The 18,921-nt window shown below is 41.2% G+C and overlaps 1 non-coding gene across 1 annotated transcript; it reads right to left on the reverse strand.

Annotated features, from left to right (window-relative positions):
• Positions 1-200: 200 nt before the first annotated feature.
• Positions 201-308, reverse strand: LOC122234454. Its single transcript, XR_006212242.1, has one exon. It is a non-coding gene; the product is annotated as a U6 spliceosomal RNA (small nuclear RNA).
• Between the last annotated feature and the right edge of the window lie 18,613 nt (positions 309-18,921).

Raw genomic sequence — 18,921 nt, forward strand, 5'->3', positions numbered from 1 at the left:
TTGTCACTGATGTAAATAAAACTCCTATGAACATTCTCGTACAAGGCTTTCCATCGACGTACGTTTTTATTTTTCCTTGGATAAATACCTAGGAGCGGGATTGCTGAGTTTTTAAGTTAAGAAAGTGCCTAGGAGTGTTTGTGTGCCGTTTTACACTCTACCAGCAGAATGTCAGAGTTCTGGTTGTTTCTCATATTCACCAACACTTGGTGTTGTGGGTCTTTTTGCATATCATCCCTGCAACAGGGGCCATGCTGCTCTTTTCTGTATTGTTTCAGTTTTAGCACATGTGCTGCCGAGGCGAGCACCTCAGCCTTCTTCCTATTAACTATTCTGATGGGTGTATGGAGGTATCTCATTGTGGTTAATTTGCATTCTGCTGATGATTTATGATGTTGAGACCATTTTCATGTGCTCACTGGCCTTTCAAATGTTTTTTGTTAATTGTCTATTCAAGCCCTTTATTACTAACTTGTAGAAGCTCTTTATGTATCCTACATATAAATCTTTTGTCAGATACATATATGTATTGAGAATATTAACTCTGAACTGCAGCTTTCCAATTAATATTCTTTTAAAAAATATTTTTAATCTGGGGCGCCTGGGTGGCTCGGTTGGTTAAGTGTCCGACCACTTCACTCAGGTCATGATCTCATGGTTTGTGGGTTCAGGCCCCACATCGGGCTCTGTGTTGACAGCTCAGAGCCTGGAGCCTGCTTCGGATTCTGTGTCTCCCTCTCTCTCTGCCCCTCCCCTGCTCATGCTCCGTCTCTCTCTGCCTCAAAAATGAATAAACACTAAAAAAAAAATTAATTTTAGAGAGGGGGGTGGTGTAGAGAGAGACAGGGAGAGAATCCCAAGCAGGCTCCACACTCCGTGCAGAGCCTGACGTGGGGCTCAGTCCCATAACCCTGAGATCATGGCCTGAGCCGAAATCAAGAGTCAGACACTCAACCAACTGAGCCACCCAGGCACCCACTTAGTAGTATTTAGGCACCCCAGCAATTAATATTCTTAGTAGAGTATTAAATCCTGTGTCCTGGGAAGGTGATTGTAAGTGGATAAACTCTCCCTTCTTCAATTTATATATTCTAGTCCTCTTGATCAAACAAACACTCTAGAATCCAATCTTATAGGTGCTCTCCTGGCTTTTGCTGGCACATGCTAGCTCCCTTTGGGGTACAGTCCCTTTCCTTCCTTATCAGGCCCTATGGGTTATATTGTGGGTCAATCCTAATTTTAAGATTCAGTCACCATTTGGAGATTAAACTCCTGGTGGTTAGGAAGGACAGGTCCTGAGGGTCCACCTCCCTGCAGAGATGGGAGTGGGTGGGTGAGTGTTGTCTTGTGGGGGAGCAGCCTCTGTGTGATCTCCACAAGGGGGAGATGAGAGGTTAGCTCTTAATGGGAGGGGGTGAGCTCCTTCTGTAGGCTCAAAGGGCTCAGAGGAATCTGGGTATTCAAGTTTTTCAAGGACATCAATCCAGCTAATTCATTCCATTTCTTCTCACTGGGCCCTGACCTAGGTGCAGCAGACCTCCTTCGTTGGGAATGTATCTTTCCGTGGAGTTTGGCTCCTGTGACCATTAAGTCTTGGGACTGGTCCCCGGCTCCTCTGCCTTCCCACAGAGCAGATGAGAGCCTGTTTCTTTACTCCTAAGGAGGCCGTGGTGGTTTTGAGATATGTCTACATATACTCTTCCCTTCAGGAGGTGGGGCCAAACGGAATAACCGGCTTTCCAGTTTCTCTTTTAAGTAAAAATGACATTCTATCAAAAGAGTGGCTAGGTCCGCTTAGAACTCAAGTGATCACACACGTGCTTTTCCTCAAGATAACCATTGTACTTCAGTATGTCACAGAAGTGCTTCCCGCACACCTCATACGTCATCTCATAGCATGTATTATATTAAAATGGTTTTTTAAAGATTTGATTTTTATTTTTTTAAAAATGTTTATTTTTGAGAGAGAGAGAGAGAGAGAGAGGGAGAGAGCATGTGCGTGCATGTGTGCACACGCAGGGGAAGGACAGAGAGAGAATCCCAAGCAGGCTCCCTGCTGTCAGCTGGGAGGCCAGCATGGGGCTCGCGAACCATGAGATCAAGACCTGAGCCTAAATCAAGAGTCAGTTGCTTGGGGCGCCCGGGTGACTCAGTTCGTTAGGACTCTGACTTTGGCTCAGGTCATGATCTTGTGGTTCATGAGTTCGAGCCCCACATAGGACTCTGTGCTGACAGCTCAGAGCCTAGAGCCTGCTTTGGATTCTGTGTCTCCCTCTGTCTCTACCCCTCCCTCACCTGCTCGCTCTCTCTCTCTCTCTCTCTCTCTCTCTCTCTGTGTGTCTCAAAAAATGAATAAACATTAAAAAAAAAAAAGACACTTAACTGACTGAGCCACCCAGGCACCCCTTATATTAAAATGTTAAGAAGATTTATATTCAAGGGCAAGATTTAGGAGCATTAATAATATTTACTGCTTCATCAAGACAGGCGCCTCTTATATTAAAATGTTAAGAAGATGTATATTCAAGAGCAAGATTTAGGAACATTAATAATATTTACTGTTTCATCAAGAACATTCTTGAGGAGTAAAACTGGCCCTGCCTCCCAGGCCCCATTGTGAGGGCAGGGCTATGAAGAATACAATGACTCTGACAGTTTGGTGCTGCAGCCTTGATTTGTGCTAGGACATCAGCTCCCCTCTGGTCACATCTGCTCCCCTGCACCTGGGGGAGCAGATAACTGCTATCCTAATTTCTCATGTGCTAGATAAAGTTTTGCCTGCTTTTGAACTTCATATAAATGAAACCACAGAATACGTACTTTTTCGTGCCCAGCTTCTTTTGCTCAACATTATGTTTGTGAGATTCATATGTGTGTGCTGTTGCAGTTTATCCATTCTTATTACTATTTATAATTTCCTCGTATAAATCTTTGTCCCTTCTGCGACCATCGTTCCACTTGGGGTGAGCAAAGCATAATGTATGGAGAAGGTGAATCACTGTGTTGTGCACCTGCAACTAATGCGACATTGTATACCAACTATACTCAAATAAAAAAATTAAAGAATACACGCATGTTTCTGTTGGTATTTACCCAGGAGTAGAACGGCTAGGGTGTAAAACACGTGTAAATTCAGCTTCAGCAACTGCTGGTTGCTTTCCTATGATGTTCTTTTTTTTTTTTTTTTTTCTTTTTGAAATAATAAAATTAGGTTGGAGAAACAACTTTGATTTATGTATAACAAAATAAGAGCTGTGAAAATGTGTATTAGGTTGGGGAGGCAGTTTGGGGTTACATTGTTCAGAGCCTGAAAGCCATGTGAAGGTCAGGTGGGCTGGGAAGTCCAATGAAGAAGGGGCCGGGTTTGAATCCTGGGTCCACTGCTTACACTCTATATCACCTTGGCCAAGTGACTTAACCTTCAACCTTAGTTTCCTCATCTGTAAAATGGGGATAGTACTCACATACAAGGGTTGTTTTGAAGAGTAAATGAATAATGTATGAAAACTTTTTTTTAGTGTTTTGATTTATTTATTTTTAATGTTTACTTATTTTTGAGACAGAGAGAGACAGAGTGCAAGTGGGGGAGGGGCAGAGAGAGAGGGAGACACAGAATCTGAAACAGGCTCCAGGCTCTGAGCAGTCAGCACAGAGCCCGACATGGGGCTCGAACCCACGGACTGTGAGATCATGACCTGAGCCGAAGTCAGACGCTCAACTGACTGAGCCACCCAGGCGCCCCGTGTTTTGATTTATTTTTGAGAGTACAAGTAGGGGAGGGGCAGAGAGGGGGGCAGAGGATCCAAAGAGGGCTCTGTGCTGATGGCAGCGAGCTCAATGTGGGGCTCTAACTCAGGAACTGTGAAATCATGATCTGAGCCGAAGTCCTATGCTCAACTGACTGAGCCACCCAGGTGCCCCTGTGAACATTTCTTAGAAGAGGGCCTGGTACCTAAGACACCCCACAAATATTAGTTTCTTTCCTTTCATTAGTTTCTTACCTTTTATTTGAAGGTATTAGGAGATTGATAATATTTGAGCAGGAAGATATATCCTTAACTGTATATCCTTTAAAGTGTTTAAGAAAATAAAGGTAAGTCTGAGACTGAACCATTAGAGGCACAATCTTGTAGTTTTCTGCTGGTGGGTATATTTTATGCGAAGCACAGAAAGGGAGTGAGTGTTTCTCAGCTTCTTTTTCAAGATGCTGTTTTGCAGAATACACAGACTCACCCGCGTATTTACAGTGCTTTGAAGAGTTAGAGACAACTCACTGCCCTCACCTGACAACAGAATCTATCACAGAGGATGAAGCCCTACAAGGTAAGGAGTAGAGACCAAGATGCAAATAATTGGTCTTTGTCTCAGCTGCAAAGACATGACCATTGCCATCACAGCCAAAAAAAAAAAAAAAAAAGGCAAAAAGTAAAGGGATCTGAAGCCTCAAAGTCCGAGCACCTAACATTGTGAACGTTGATGTCAGGTACAAGAGAGGGTAGGGAACAGCATCAGGATCTTACGTCATACTCACAGATGTTGTAAAAGAATAAGCAGATGGACCTGACTGGAACAAAATGAGGTGACCTAGTAATGCAGGTGTTTTGTCTGGAGGTAAGGGAGGAGTAAGCCAACTAGAGGGCGTCTCCTGCTTGCCCAGTGGCTATGGGCTGAGTAAAGACTTATCTTCTTTAACCTCATTGAGACACAGAGCTTGAATAAGTCGGCCTGCAGTTTGGTTATCTGTGATCTCTTCCAACTAAACAAGGTACGTGCAGCAGTGAACATCCTGGAGATATCCATCCAGACGCTGTTGTTTGGGGGGTAACTCTGTTCTCAAAGCTTATGTTAAAAAATGGAAAATTCCCTACAGGGAAGGCTGAGTGGATTAGTGACAGTTTCCTCTCATCCTTCAGTCTCCTACCTTGCCAGAATAATCTTCCTAAAATACCACATTGATCATAGGAAGGCCCTCCATTGAACCTTGAAGTAGCTCTCATTGGCTGTAAAATAAATCTCATCCTGGCATTAATGGTCCTCAATGAGTTGAGTCCATTCTGCTATGAGCCTTCTTTCTGATTACTCACTAAACCACACTCTCTTCTGTAGCAAAATGAGATTATTGGAGCTTTCACGACTTTTTCAGTTTTTGTGCTTTAATGAATCCTACTCATTCTTCAAGGGCTAATTCACATTCATTTTCTGTCTTCTCTGATGTTTTTTCTTTCCAGTCCAACTTCAAGTGTTTTCCTTCCTGAGAATTTCTATAGCAAATAATTTGTTCGTATTTAACAGCTAATCTTGTGGCACCATGTGGTGGTAGTTTATGTTAGGCTGTTATTTATATTTTTCTGTTTACTTCTTTATTATTATTTTCTAACTCCAATCAATTTGTGAACTCCTGTCCCTGCTATGAAGTTACATTAAAAAAAAAAAAATCAAAGGGCATCTGGGTGGCTCAGTCAGTTAAGCGACCAACTCTTGATTTTGGCTCAGGTCACGATCTCAGGGTAATGAGATGGGGCCCTGAGTCGGGCTCTGCACTGAGCTTGGACCTGCTTGGGATTCTCCCTCTCCTCCTCTCTGCCCCTCCCCTCAAAATAAATAAATAAAGCTAAAAATTGTTTTTAAACAATTAAGTTGCTTTTTATGTAAGCAAAATGACTTTATATGAAGCAAATGATTTGCAAGTACTAGGCCCTTAATAAGGGTGTGTGTGTGTGTGTGTGTGTGTGTGTGTGTGTGTGTGTGTGTGTTTTAATATAAGTATAAATGAAGATAAAGAAAACTATATACCATAAAACATCAAGGATATCTTACAAAACAAGATTTTCATAAGCAGAAAATAGAACATGATTTTCCATCATGCCAGACATGATGTGGTGATGCACAGAACTGAGGATGCTATGTCTTCTGGAAGACGAGTCTTCTAGGAAAACTGTAACATTGGGTAGATTTCTTGATCCAACCAGGAGTCTCGAAGGTGTATTGCTTTCTCATGCCCCCTAGGACTGTAAGTCCTACACGTGCTATAAGTTTTAAGACTTTTGAATAAGTCTTGTGCCCAAGAAATCCCTCATTTCATTTCATTTTTATGGCAAGCCTGCTATGTTCCAGACACTGAAGCAGGTGTTGGTGACAAGACGGACAAAGTCCCTACCCTTGTAGAACATGTGTTATGGAAGATGTGTTCAAAATGAATGTGTGTCTATTTTGTTAGGTATCGAGGGAGGAAGAAGGAGACAGTATATAAAATAATTTTGGAGGGAAATGATAGGATGATGGGATAGTAACCGGGTGGGGTGGAGTAGGGATAGTGGCCATGAGTTTACTTTAGGGATAGAGTGGTCAACTACTTTTGTCAAATAAATGTGAGGTGAAGAGCCCCCCTGAATTTAGAGCCAAGAAGACCCGGACTCTGTCCGGCTCTGCACTTATGACTTCACATAAGACCCTCAGTATCTCTGAACTTTAGTACCTCACTTGTAAAATGAAGATATCGATAATTGCCTTACAGTGTTGTGCAAATTAAGTGAGATGTTGCCTATGGAATGTTATATATATTATATATTATATATTATACATATAATATATATAAATTATATATTAATTATATATTATATTTAATATAATATATATAAATAAAATATATATATTTTATATATATAAAATATTTATATATTTATATATAAATTTATATAAATATATATAAATTATATAAATTATATAAATATATAAAAATATATATAAATATATAATATATTATATATAATAGATAATATTATAATTATTAATATTAATAATTATATAATTATATAAATTATATTTATAATTTATATAATAATTATATTTATAATTTATATAAAATAATTATATTTTATATAATTTTATAAATTATATTTTATATAATTATATAAATAATTTATATAAAAATAATAATTATAATTATTAATATATAATAATATATAAATATATAAATTATATAAATATATATATAAATTATATATTTATATTATAAAATATATAATTTATATATATAAAATATATATTTTATTTATATATAAAAATATATATTATAATTATATATTAATTAATATATATATTAATATATATTATACATAATATATAATATATATAAATACACACACACAGTGTGTGTGTGTTTTGGTATAACAGTATAAATATATCTATGTATTTTTTTCATATGTATATATGAAAAAACTAAAATATGATGTTATTCTATTTCTCAAATGACTTCTTGGATTTCATGCAGTGATGATGATTGTGTACCAACCCTTTGGTGGGAACTTGAAGCAGAGACGTGGGCCATATGAGCTCTGGACCGCTTGGATCTTCTGCTTCTCTCATATCTAAACAAGTATTACTGTTAAAAGCTCATGAACTCATACTTAGTTTAGGCAAACTCAACAGTAAGAAGAAAAGTATGAATGAATATTAACAGTGTTTGAAATTTATAAACTAAATTGTATCAACTCCTAGAATTTTCACTTTTGATTCCTGATTATTTTTGATGTTTGAAAGATGACAGCAGTGTGACTTCCATTTGTAGCAGGCAGGTGCTGCCATCTAGTTTTAGATGTTTGACTGTTGTCTTTGCTCACAGTTGGAACAATGTTTCTGGAGAAACTTTCTGAAATACTAAATAGTGGTTAACATATAGGGTAAAGCTCATTTTTCATTTGTAGCTTGTTACAACCTCGTAGGGTTGATTTACCATTATTTTAATTATGTGGCATGTTTTTCTTTTTCATTTTATTTGTTTATTTTGAGAGAGAGAGTGAGAGCAGGGGAGGGGCGGGGGGGTGGGGTGGGGAGAGAGACCAAGCAGGCTCCATGCTGTCAGCGCAGAGCCTGATGCAGGGCTCGAACGCACAAACTGTGAGACCGTGACCTGAGCCAAAACCAAGAGTCAGACGCTTAACTGACTGGGCCACCCAGGTGCCCCAATTGTGTGACATATTTCATATCTTTGGTTTAACTTTTGACTCAACTATTCTAGAACACGGGAAAGTCTGTTTTAGGACAGGAAGGTGTGTGGTGGACTGAATATAGAGTTGTCCACAAAGTGCACTGTTTTGGCCATGGTGGTATTACAGACAACTCCAAACACCCAATTTTCAAGTATTTAAAGACCATTTTTAGTTGTGGCTCAGGATGGAAAGTGCAGTTATTGGAGTGGATTAAGTTTTGATCAGAGGCAAGCTTATGAATGACATTCCAGGGTTCCAGAGTGGCCAGCAAGCTCTGGTGGTGGTTTTCTTTTCTTTTTTTTTTTTTAATTTGTTTTTTAATGTTTATTTATGTTTGAGACAAAGAGAGAGAGACAGAGCACGAGTGGGGGAGGGATAGAGAGAGAGAGGGAGACACAGAATCCGAAGCAGGTTCCAGGCTCTGAGCTGTCAGCACAGAGTGACGCGGGGCTCGAACTCACGAGCCATGAGATCATGACCTGAGCCGAAGTCAGACGCTTAACTGACTGAGCCACCCAGGCGCCCCACTGGTGGTGGTTTTCTACCCCTCTGCCTCACATTGTAGGACTTTCTGTTCCGTACTATTTTCCTTTAGTTTCTGGGTGACACCAATCTCCTTCCTCTAGGTTCGGCATTCATGCCATTTCTTTTGCTGGCAACATTCTTGCCTCTACTCTGGTTTATTTACTTGTTATTTTTTGGAAATTGAAAATGCACAGCAAGGCCAAAGAAGAAAGCAACAATCATTTATACTCCTACCACTTAGAGGACTAGGTCCTGCTAACGTGTTTGCCTGTTTGCTTTAAATATCACTTTTAAAGTAAAATCACTATCAGTTTATGTGATACTGTGATTTATAAGAAACACCTATTTTGAAAAAGAAATATGTATTTTGTCATTCAGATAGTCAAATATATATTACTGATATATTACTGATATATTTGTATTTTGTCCATGGTTCCTGGATCACAGCTCCCTAAACACTTGGGATTTCCTAAGTGGTAATAGCTTATAGGTTTTTCTTATACTATGTTAATAAAGTGACTTTCGGAAAGCACCTAAGGATGAGGGCTGGTTGCCAGAAGAAGCAACTGTGTAATTAAAGGCTTGGGACTTTCAGTCTCACCCCAGCCCTCTAGGGAAGGGAGAGGAGCTGAAGGTTGGATCAGTTGCCGGTGACCAATGATTTCATCAGTCATGCCTATGTAATGAAGCCTCCATAAAAACCCAGAAGGATGGGGGCGCCTGGGGCCTAAGTCAGTTAGGCGTCTGACTCTTGGTTTTAGCTCAGGTCATGATCTCGTGGTTTTGTGAGTTCGAGCCCCATGTCGGGCTCTGAGCTGACAGTGTGGAGCCTGCTTGGGATTCTCTGTCTCCTCTCTCTGTGCCTCTCCCCTAGTTGCGCTCTCTTTGTCTCTTTCAAAATAAATAAATAAACTAACAAAAATCCCAGAAGGATGGGAGTTCAGGGAGCTTTACTGTTGATGAACACATGGAAATTGGGGGGAGAGTGACATGCTTTGAGAGGGCATGGAAGCTCTGTGCCCTGTCCCCGCACCTTGCCCTGTGCATCTCCTCTATCCGGCTGTTCCTGAGTTCTATCCTTTTATAATAAACTGGTAATCTAGTAACTAAACTGCTTCTCTGAGTTTTGTGGATTGCCCCAACGTATTAATCCACCCAAGGCAGGGGTCATTGGAGCCTCTAATCTATAACCTGTTGGTCAGAAGCCTGGGTGATAAACTGGGTTTGCGACTAGTGTCTGAAATTGGGGGTGAGCTCAGTTCTCCAAGAACTTAACCTGTGGAATCTGGTGCCATCCCCGGGTAAAAAGTATCAGAATCGGGGTGCCCGGCTGGCTCAGTCAGTTGGGCGTCCGACTTCAGCTCAGGTCATGATCTCATGGTTTGTGAGTTCGAGCCCCTCATCAGGCTTTGTGCTGACAGCTCAGAGCCTGGAGCCTGCTTCAGATTCCGTCTCCATCTCTCCACCCCTCCCCTGTTCACGCTCGCTCACGCTCTCTCAAATATAAAATTAAAAAAAAATACATAAAAAAAGTATCAGAATTGAGTTGAATTGTGGGACATCCTGCTGGTGTTCCAAAAATTGGTGCCGTAAAGGAATCCCACTCCCACTACAGTGGAAATTGGGTCCCAGAACCTTTTAATTTGATAACAGTGTTTGTTTATTCTACAGAGTTCAAATAATACAGAAAATGGCAATGATAAAACTAAAAAAAATATATAACCCTTTCCATTGCCCATCAGCCAGAAATAACCACCATTAAATAAGCATTAAATAAACATTGTTTATTAACATTAAGCTTCTTTTTTTAACTAAAATTTTTTTTTAATTTTTTTTTTTTTGACAGAGACAGAGTGCAACTGGGGGAGGGGCAGAGAGAGAGGGAGACACAGAATGTGAAGCAGGCTCCAGGCTCTGAGCTGTCAGCACAGAGCCCCACGCGGGGCTTGAACTCACGGACCGTGAGATAACGACCCGAGCTGAAGTCGGACATTCAGCCAACTGAGTCACCCAAGTGCCCCTCTTGTGTTTTTTCTTTGAAAACTTCTTTTCCATTTGCTGGGTTTTCACAGCAGGGTCACCAATCATCCTATCCCCTAACCTCCATAGCCATCTGTTTCTCTCTAATTGCTTTAATTTCTTTTACTTTTGAGTCTTTGTTCACTGCCATTCCTATAAACCCCCTTTCTCCCATCTGTCATAAATGTGATAATGGGCTGTGTTCTAGTTTGTTACCATTTCTATTGTATTGACTTGTTCTGTGATGTTTTGGTCCTCAGTTTTAGTAAGCCTGCAATCTTTCTTTTCATACCATTCTGTTGTTTTTCATCTTGTCCTTGAGCATTATTGAATTCTTGTTCTCTCCGACTTGGATTGTGAGAAGCAGCGTGGGGAAGTGTTCCTCTGTTCCTTGAGTTCATTTTCTTCAGGGTGAGTTTTGTAGGCTCAGTTCCTGGGAGTGTGTTTGCGGATTGCATGCTGTTCCCGTTCAACCTGCTCCTGCTTGGGTGACTCTGCACATGCGCAGGCCGGCCCCTCTGCTCCTGAGGTCACTCGGTGAGGTGACTGCTTGACAGTCTTTCTATAGCATCTGGGCAATTTGTTTGCCGCAGGAGCCGCAGAATGAGAGCTGGACATTTCCTGTGATGTCCAGTTGTTGCTGTGCCTTGAAGGATTCGTGGATGAAGCTGGTGTGGGGTTTGGGGGGGGGTTTGCTCAGGTGAGGGCTTGACCTGTAAACGTAGTAGAGATGTTATTACTCCCCAAAATGACCTGTAGGGTTAATTCAATTCCTATTAAAATCCCAGCACAGTTTTCTTTCTAGATGTAGATGAGCTTATTCTAAAATTTTCATGGAAAGTCACAGGCTCAAGAATAGCTAAAATGATTTTTTAAACATTTTTTTAATGTTTATTCATTTTTGAGAGAGAGAGAGAGAGCAAGAGAGAGTGAGTAGGGGAGGCAGAGAGAGAGTGGGGGACAAAGGATCCAAAACAGGCTCTGTGCTGAGAGCAGCAAGCCTGATGTGGGTCTCGAACTCACAAACCGTGAGATCATGACCTGAGCCGAAGTCGGATGCTCAGCCGACTGAGCCACCAGGCGCCCCTAAAATGAATTTTTTTTTTAATTTTTTTTTTATTTTTTAATATATGAAATTTACTGTCAAATTGGTTTCCATACAACACCCAGTGCTCATCCCAAAAGGTGCCCTCCTCAATACCCATCACCCACCCTGCCCTCCCTCCCACCCCCCATCAACCCTCAGTTTGTTCTCAGTTTTTAACAGTCTCTTATGCTTTGGCTCTCTCCCACTCTAACCTCTTTTTTTTTTTTTTTTTTCCTTCCCCTCCCCCATGGATTTCTGTTACGTTTCTCAGGATCCACATAAGAGTGAAACCATATGGTATCTGTCTTTCTCTGTATGGCTTATTTCACTTAGCATAACACTCTCCAGTTCCATCCATGTTGCTACAAAAGGCCATATTTCATTTTTTCTCATTGCCACGTAGTATTCCATTGTGTATATAAACCACAATTTCTTTATCCATTCATCAGTTGATGGACATTTAGGCTCTTTCCATAATTTGGCTATTGTTGAGAGTGCTGCTATAAACATTGGGGTACAAGTGCCCCTATGCATCAGTACTCCTGTATCCCTTGGATAAATTCCTAGCAGTGCTATTGCTGGGTCATAGGGTAGGTCTATTTTTAATTTTCTGAGGAACCTCCACACCGCTTTCCAGAGCGGCTGCACCAATTTGCATTCCCACCAACAGTGCAAGAGGGTTCCTGTTTCTCCACATCCTCTCCAGCATCTATAGTCCCCTGATTTCTTCATTTTGGCCACTCTGACTGGCGTGAGGTGGTATCTGAGTGTGGTTTTGATTTGTATTTCCCTGATAAGGAGCGACGTTGAACATCTTTTCATGTGCCTGTTGGCCATCCGGATGTCTTCTCTAGAGAAGTGTCTATTCATGTTTTCTGCCCATTTCTTCACTGGGTTATTTGTTTTTCGGGTGTGGAGTTTGATGAGCTCTTTATAGATTTTGGATACTAGCCCTTTGTCCGATGTGTCATTTGCAAATATCTTTTCCCATTCCGTTGGTTGCCTTTTAGTTTTGTTGGTTGTTTCCTTTGCTGTGCAGAAGCTTTTTATCTTCATAAGGTCCCAGTAATTCACTTTTGCTTTTAATTCCCTTGCCTTTGGGGATGTGCCGAGTAAGAGATTGCTACGGCTGAGGTCAGAGAGGTCTTTTCCTGCTTTCTCCTCTAAGGTTTTGATGGTTTCCTGTCTCACATTCAGGTCCTTTATCCATTTTGAGTTTATTTTTGTGAATGGTGTGAGAAAGTGGTCTAGTTTCAACCTTCTGCATGTTGCTGTCCAGTTCTCCCAGCACCATTTGTTAAAGAGACTGTCTTTTTTCCATTGGATGTTCTTTCCTGCTTTGTCAAAGATTAGTTGGCCATACGTTTGTGGGTCTAGTTCTGGGGTCTCTATTCTATTCCATTGGTCTATGTGTCTGTTTTTGTGCCAATACCATGCTGTCTTGATGATGACAGCTTTGTAGTAGAGGCTAAAGTCTGGGATTGTGATGCCTCCTGCTTTGGTCTTCTTCTTCAAAATTACTTTGGCTATTCGGGGCCTTTTGTGGTTCCATATGAATTTTAGGATTGCTTGTTCTAGTTTTGAGAAGAATGCTGGTGCAATTTTGATTGGGATTGCATTGAATGTGTAGATGTGTAGATAGCTTTGGGTAGTATTGACATTTTGACAATATTTATTCTTCCAATCCATGAGCACGGAATGTCTTTCCATTTCTTTATATCTTCTTCAATTACCTGCATAAGCTTTCTATAGTTTTCAGCATACAGATCTTTTACATCTTTGGTTAGATTTATTCCTAGGTATTTTATGCTTCTTGGTGCAATTGTGAATGGGATCAGTTTCTTCATTTGTCTTTCTGTTGCTTCATTGTTAGTGTATAAGAATGCAACTGATTTCTGCACATTGATTTTGTATCCTGCAACTTTGCTGAATTCATGTATCAGTTCTAGCAGACTTTTGGTGGAGTCTATCGGATTTTCCATGTATAATATCATGTCATCTGCAAAAAGCGAAAGCTTGACTTCATCTTTGCCAATTTTGATGCCTTTGATTTCCTTGTGTTGTCTGATTGCTGATGCTAGAACTTCCAGCACTATATTAAACAACAGCGGTGAGAGTGGGCATCCCTGTCGTGTTCCTGATCTCAGGGAAAAAGCTCTCAGTTTTTCCCCGTTGAGGATGATGTTAGCTGTGGGCTTTTCATAAATGGCCTTTATGATCTTTAAGTATGTTCCTTCTATCCCGACTTTCTCAAGGGTTTTTATTAAAAAAGGGTGTTGGGTTTTGTCAAAGGCCTTTTCTGCATCGATTGACAGGATCATATGGTTCTTCTCTTTTTTTTTGTTAATGTGATGTATCACGTTGATCGATTTGCGAATGTTGAACCAGCCCTGCATCCCAGGAATGAATCCCACTTGATCATGGTGAATAATTCTTTTTATATGCTGTTGAATTCGATTTGCTAGTATCTTATTGAGAATTTTTGCATCCATATTCATCAGAGATATTGGCCTGTAGTTCTCTTTTTTTACTGGGTCTCTGTCTGGTTTAGGAATCAAAGTAATACTGGCTTCATAGAATGAGTCTGGAAGTTTTCCTTCCCTTTCTATTTCTTGGAATAGCTTGAGAAGGATAGGTATTATCTCTGCTTTAAACGTCTGGTAGAACTCCCCTGGGAAGCCATCTGGTCCTGGACTCTAATTTGTTGGGAGATTTTTGATGACTGATTCAATTTCTTCGCTGGTTATGGGTCTGTTCAAGCTTTCTATTTCCTCCTGATTGAGTTTTGGAAGAGTGTGGGTGTTTAGGAATTTGTCCATTTCTTCCAGGTTGTCCAATTTGTTGGCATATAATTTTTCATAGTATTCCCTGATAATTGTTTGTATCTCTGAGGGATTGGTTGTAATAATTCCATTTTCATTCATGATTTTATCTATTTGGGTCATCTCCCTTTTCTTTTTGAGAAGCCTGGCTAGAGGTTTGTCAATTTTGTTTATTTTTTCAAGAAACCGACTCTTGGTTTCGTTGATCTGCTCTACCGTTTTTTTAGATTCTATATTGTTTATTTCTGCTCTGATCTTTATTATTTCTCTTCTTCTGCTGGGTTTAGGCTGCCTTTGCTGTTCTGCTTCTATTTCCTTTAGGTGTGCTGTTAGATTTTGTATTTGGGATTTTTCTTGTTTCTTGAGATAGGCCCGGATTGCAATGTATTTTCCTCTCAGGACTGCCTTCGCTGCGTCCCAAAGCATTTGGATTGTTGTATTTTCATTTTCGTTTGTTTCCATATATTTTTTAATTTCTTCTCTAATTGCCTGGTTGACCCACTCATTCGTTAGTAGGGTGTTCTTTAACGTCCATGCTTTTGGAGGTTTTCCAGACTTTTTCCTGTGGTTGATTTCAAGCTTCATAGCATTGTGGTCTGAAAGTATGCATGGTATAATTTCAATTCTTGTAAACTTATGAAGGGCTGTTTTGTGACCCAGTATATGATCTATCTTGGAGAATGTTCCATGTGCACTCGAGAAGAAAGTATATTCTGTTGCTTTGGGATGCAGAGTTCTAAATATATCTGTCAAGTCCATCTGATCCAATGTATCATTCAGGGCCCTTGTTTCTTTATTGACTGTGTGTCTAGATGATCTATCCATTTCTGTAAGTGGGGTGTTAAAGTCCCCTGCAATGACCACATTCTTATCAATAAGGTTGCTTATGTTTATGAGTAATTGTTTTATATATCTGGGGGCTCCGGTATTCGGCGCATAGACATTTATAATAGTTAGCTCTTCCTGATGGATAGACCCTGTGATTATTATATAATGCCCTTCTTCATCTCTTGTTACAGCCTTTAATTTAAAGTCTAGTTTGTCTGATATAAGTATGGCTACTCCAGCTTTCTTTTGGCTTCCAGTAGCATGATAAATAGTTCTCCATCCCCTCACTCTCAATCTAAAGGTGTCCTCAGATCTAAAATGAGTCTCTTGTAGACAGCAAATAGATGGGTCTTGTTTTTGTATCCATTCTGATACCCTATGTCTTTTAGTTGGTGCATTTAATCCATTTACATTCAGTGTTATTATAGAAAGATACGGGTTTAGAGTCATTGTGATGTCTGTATGTTTTATGCTTGTAGTGATGTCTCTGGTACTTTGTCTCACAGGATCCCCCTTAGGATCTCTTGTAGGGCTGGTTTCGTGGTGACAAATTCCTTCAGTTTTTGTTTGTTTGGGAAGACCTTTATCTCTCCTTCTATTCTAAATGACAGACTTGCTGGATAAAGGATTCTCGGCTGCATATTTTTTCTGTTTAGCACACTGTAGATATCGTGCCAAGCCTTTCTGGCCTGCCAAGTTTCAAATGAGAGATCAGTCACGAGTCTTATAGGTCTCCCTTTATATGTGAGGGCACGTTTATCCCTTGCTGCTTTCAGAATTTTCTCTTTATCCTTGTATTTTGCCAGTTTCACTATGATATGTCGTGAAGAAGATCGATTCAAGTTACGTCTGAAGGGAGTTCTCTGTGCCTCTTGGATTTCAATGCCTTTTTCCTTCCCCAGTTCAGGGAAGTTCTCAGCTATTATTTCTTCCAGTACCCCTTCAGCACCTTTCCCTCTCTCTTCCTCCTCTGGGATACCAATTATGTGTATATTATTTCTTTTTAGTGTATCACTTAGTTCTCTAATTTTCCCCTCATACTCCTGGATTTTTTTTATCTCTCTTTCTTTCAGCTTCCTCTTTCTCCATAACTTTATCTTCTAGTTCGCCTATTCTCTCCTCTGCCTCTTCAAGCCGAGCTGTCGTGGTTTCCATTTTGTTTTGCATTTCGTTTAAAGCGTTTTTCAGCTCCTCGTGACTGGTCCTTAGTCCCTTGATCTCTGTAGCAAGAGATTCTCTGCTGTCCTGTATACTGTTTTCAAGCCCAGCGATTAATTTTATGACTATTATTCTAAATTCACTTTCTGTTATATTATTTAAATCCTTTTTGATCAGTTCATTCGCTGTTGTTATTTCCTGGAGATTCTTCTGAGGGGAATTCTTCCGTTTGGTCATTTTGGATAGTCCCTGGAGTCGTGAGGACCTGCAGGGCACTTCCCCCGTGCTGTGGTGTATAACTGGAGTTGGTGGGCGGGGCCGCAGTCCGACCTGATGTCTGCCCCCAGCCCACCGCTGGGGCCACAGTCAGACTGGTGTGTGCCTTCTCTTCCCCTCTCCTAGGGGCGGGATTCACTGTGGGGTGGCGTGGCCCGTCTGGGCTACTTGCACACCGCCAGGCTTGTGGTGCTGGGGATCTGGCGTATTAGCTGGGGTGGGTAGGCAAGGTGCACAGGGGCAGGAGGGGCAGGCTTAGCTCGCTTCTCCTTAGGTGATCCACTTCAGGAGGGGCCCTGTGGCAGCGGGAGGGAGTCACATCCGCTGCCGGAGGTTTGGCTCCGCAGATGCACAGAGTTTGGTGTTTGCGCTGCGCGAGCAAGTTCCCTGGCAGGAACTGGTTCCCTTTGGGATTTTGGCTGGGGGATGGGCGGGGGAGATGGCGCTGGCGAGCGCCTTTGTTCCCCGCCAAGCTGAGCTCTGCGGTCCGGGGGCTCAGCAGCTCTCCCTCCCTTTGTCCTCCAGCCTTCCCGCTTTCTGAGCAGAGCTGTTCACTTATGACCTCCCAGACGCTAAGTCGCGCTTGCTGTCGGAACACAGTCCGTCCGGCCCCTCCGCTTTTGCCAGCCCGACTCGGGAGCTCCGCTTGGCCGGCGAGCCGCCCCTCCGCCCCGGCTCCCTCCCGCCAGTCCGTGGAGCGCGCACCGCCTCGCCGCCCTTCCTACCCTCTTCCGTGGGCCTCTCGTCCGCGCTTGGCTCTGGAGACTCCGTTCTGCTAATCCTCTGGCGGTTTTCTGGGTTCTTTAGGCAGGTGTAGGTGGAATCTAAGTGATCGGCAGGACACGCGGTGAGCCCAGCGTCCTCCTACGCCGCCATCTTCCGGACTCCTCTGTAAAATGATTTTTAAAAAGAAGAATAATGAGACCCCCGCATCGGGCTCTGTGCTGACAGCTCAGAGCCTGGAGCCTGTTCTGGATTCTGTCTCCCTTTCTCTCTGCCCCTCCCCTGCTCCCACTCTGTCTCTGTCTCTCTCAAAAATAAATACACATTAAAAAAATTTTTTTAAAAAGAAGAATAATGAAGGAACCACTCTAACCCAATCTTAAGGCCTACTATACAGCTACAGTAAATAAGACAATGTGGAATTGGAGGAGGGATGGACACATAGGTCAGTGGGACAGAATACATAATCCAGAAATAGACCCAAACAAACATACTCAATTTGTTTTTGACAAAAGTGCAAAATCAATTCAATAGAGGAGGCACAGTGTTTCCACAAACAGTGTAGGAACAATTGGACATTCATAGGCAAAAGAAATGAGTCTTGACCTGTAACTCAAAATGGAAAATGCAAAACTATAAAGCTTTTAGGAAAAAGCCATGGGAGAAAATCCTTAGGGTCTAGAACAAGGCAGAAAGTTTCTTAGACTTGTTACCAGAAGCACAATCCATAGAAGGAAAAATTGACAAATTGTACTTCATCAAAATTAAAAACATTTGCTCTGCTAAAGCCCATGTGAAGGCACATGAAAAGACAAGCTGCAGACTAGGGAAAGATATCCAGCAAAGCACTGGTATTTACGATATATAAAGAACCCTCAAAACTAATGTTAAAAAAACAAAACAAAACAAAAACCAACAACTCTCAGGGCACCTGGCTCAGTCAGTGGAGCGTGTGACTCTCGATCTTGGGATCATGAGTTTGAGCCCCATGTTGGGTGTAGAGTTTACTTAAAAATAAAATCTTTAAAAAAATCTATTATTTTCTGCAACTTCATGTAAACCTACAATTACCTTAAAATGAGAAGTTTAATTGAAAAGAAAAAAAAAGAAACTTCACATCTCCAGAGCATCCTTTTTTTCTGATCCTTCCGACTAAGGATCTTAGGTCTTATTGGACCCTGAACTTTTCCTTTAGAGCATTTGTCATGGTTTTGTACTTATTTGAGGGGTTATTAGTTTAATGTCTTGTTTCTCTCACCAGGCTGTGAGCTCTATGCCACTGTATTTCCAGTGCTAAAACAATGCCTGATACATATTTATTAAATTAATAAGAGTTAATGCCTTGCAGAATTATTGAAGGGCTTTGTATTTGGAAAACACTTTATTTTGAATTTTAATTTTTTAAAAGTAATCTCTTTGCCCAATGTGGGGCTTGAACTCATGACCTCGAGATCAGAAGTCACATGCTCTACCAACTGAGCCAGCCAAAAAGCCC

Source organism: Panthera tigris, chromosome E2, assembly GCF_018350195.1.
Source record: "Panthera tigris isolate Pti1 chromosome E2, P.tigris_Pti1_mat1.1, whole genome shotgun sequence".
Lineage (NCBI taxonomy): Eukaryota > Metazoa > Chordata > Mammalia > Carnivora > Felidae > Panthera > Panthera tigris.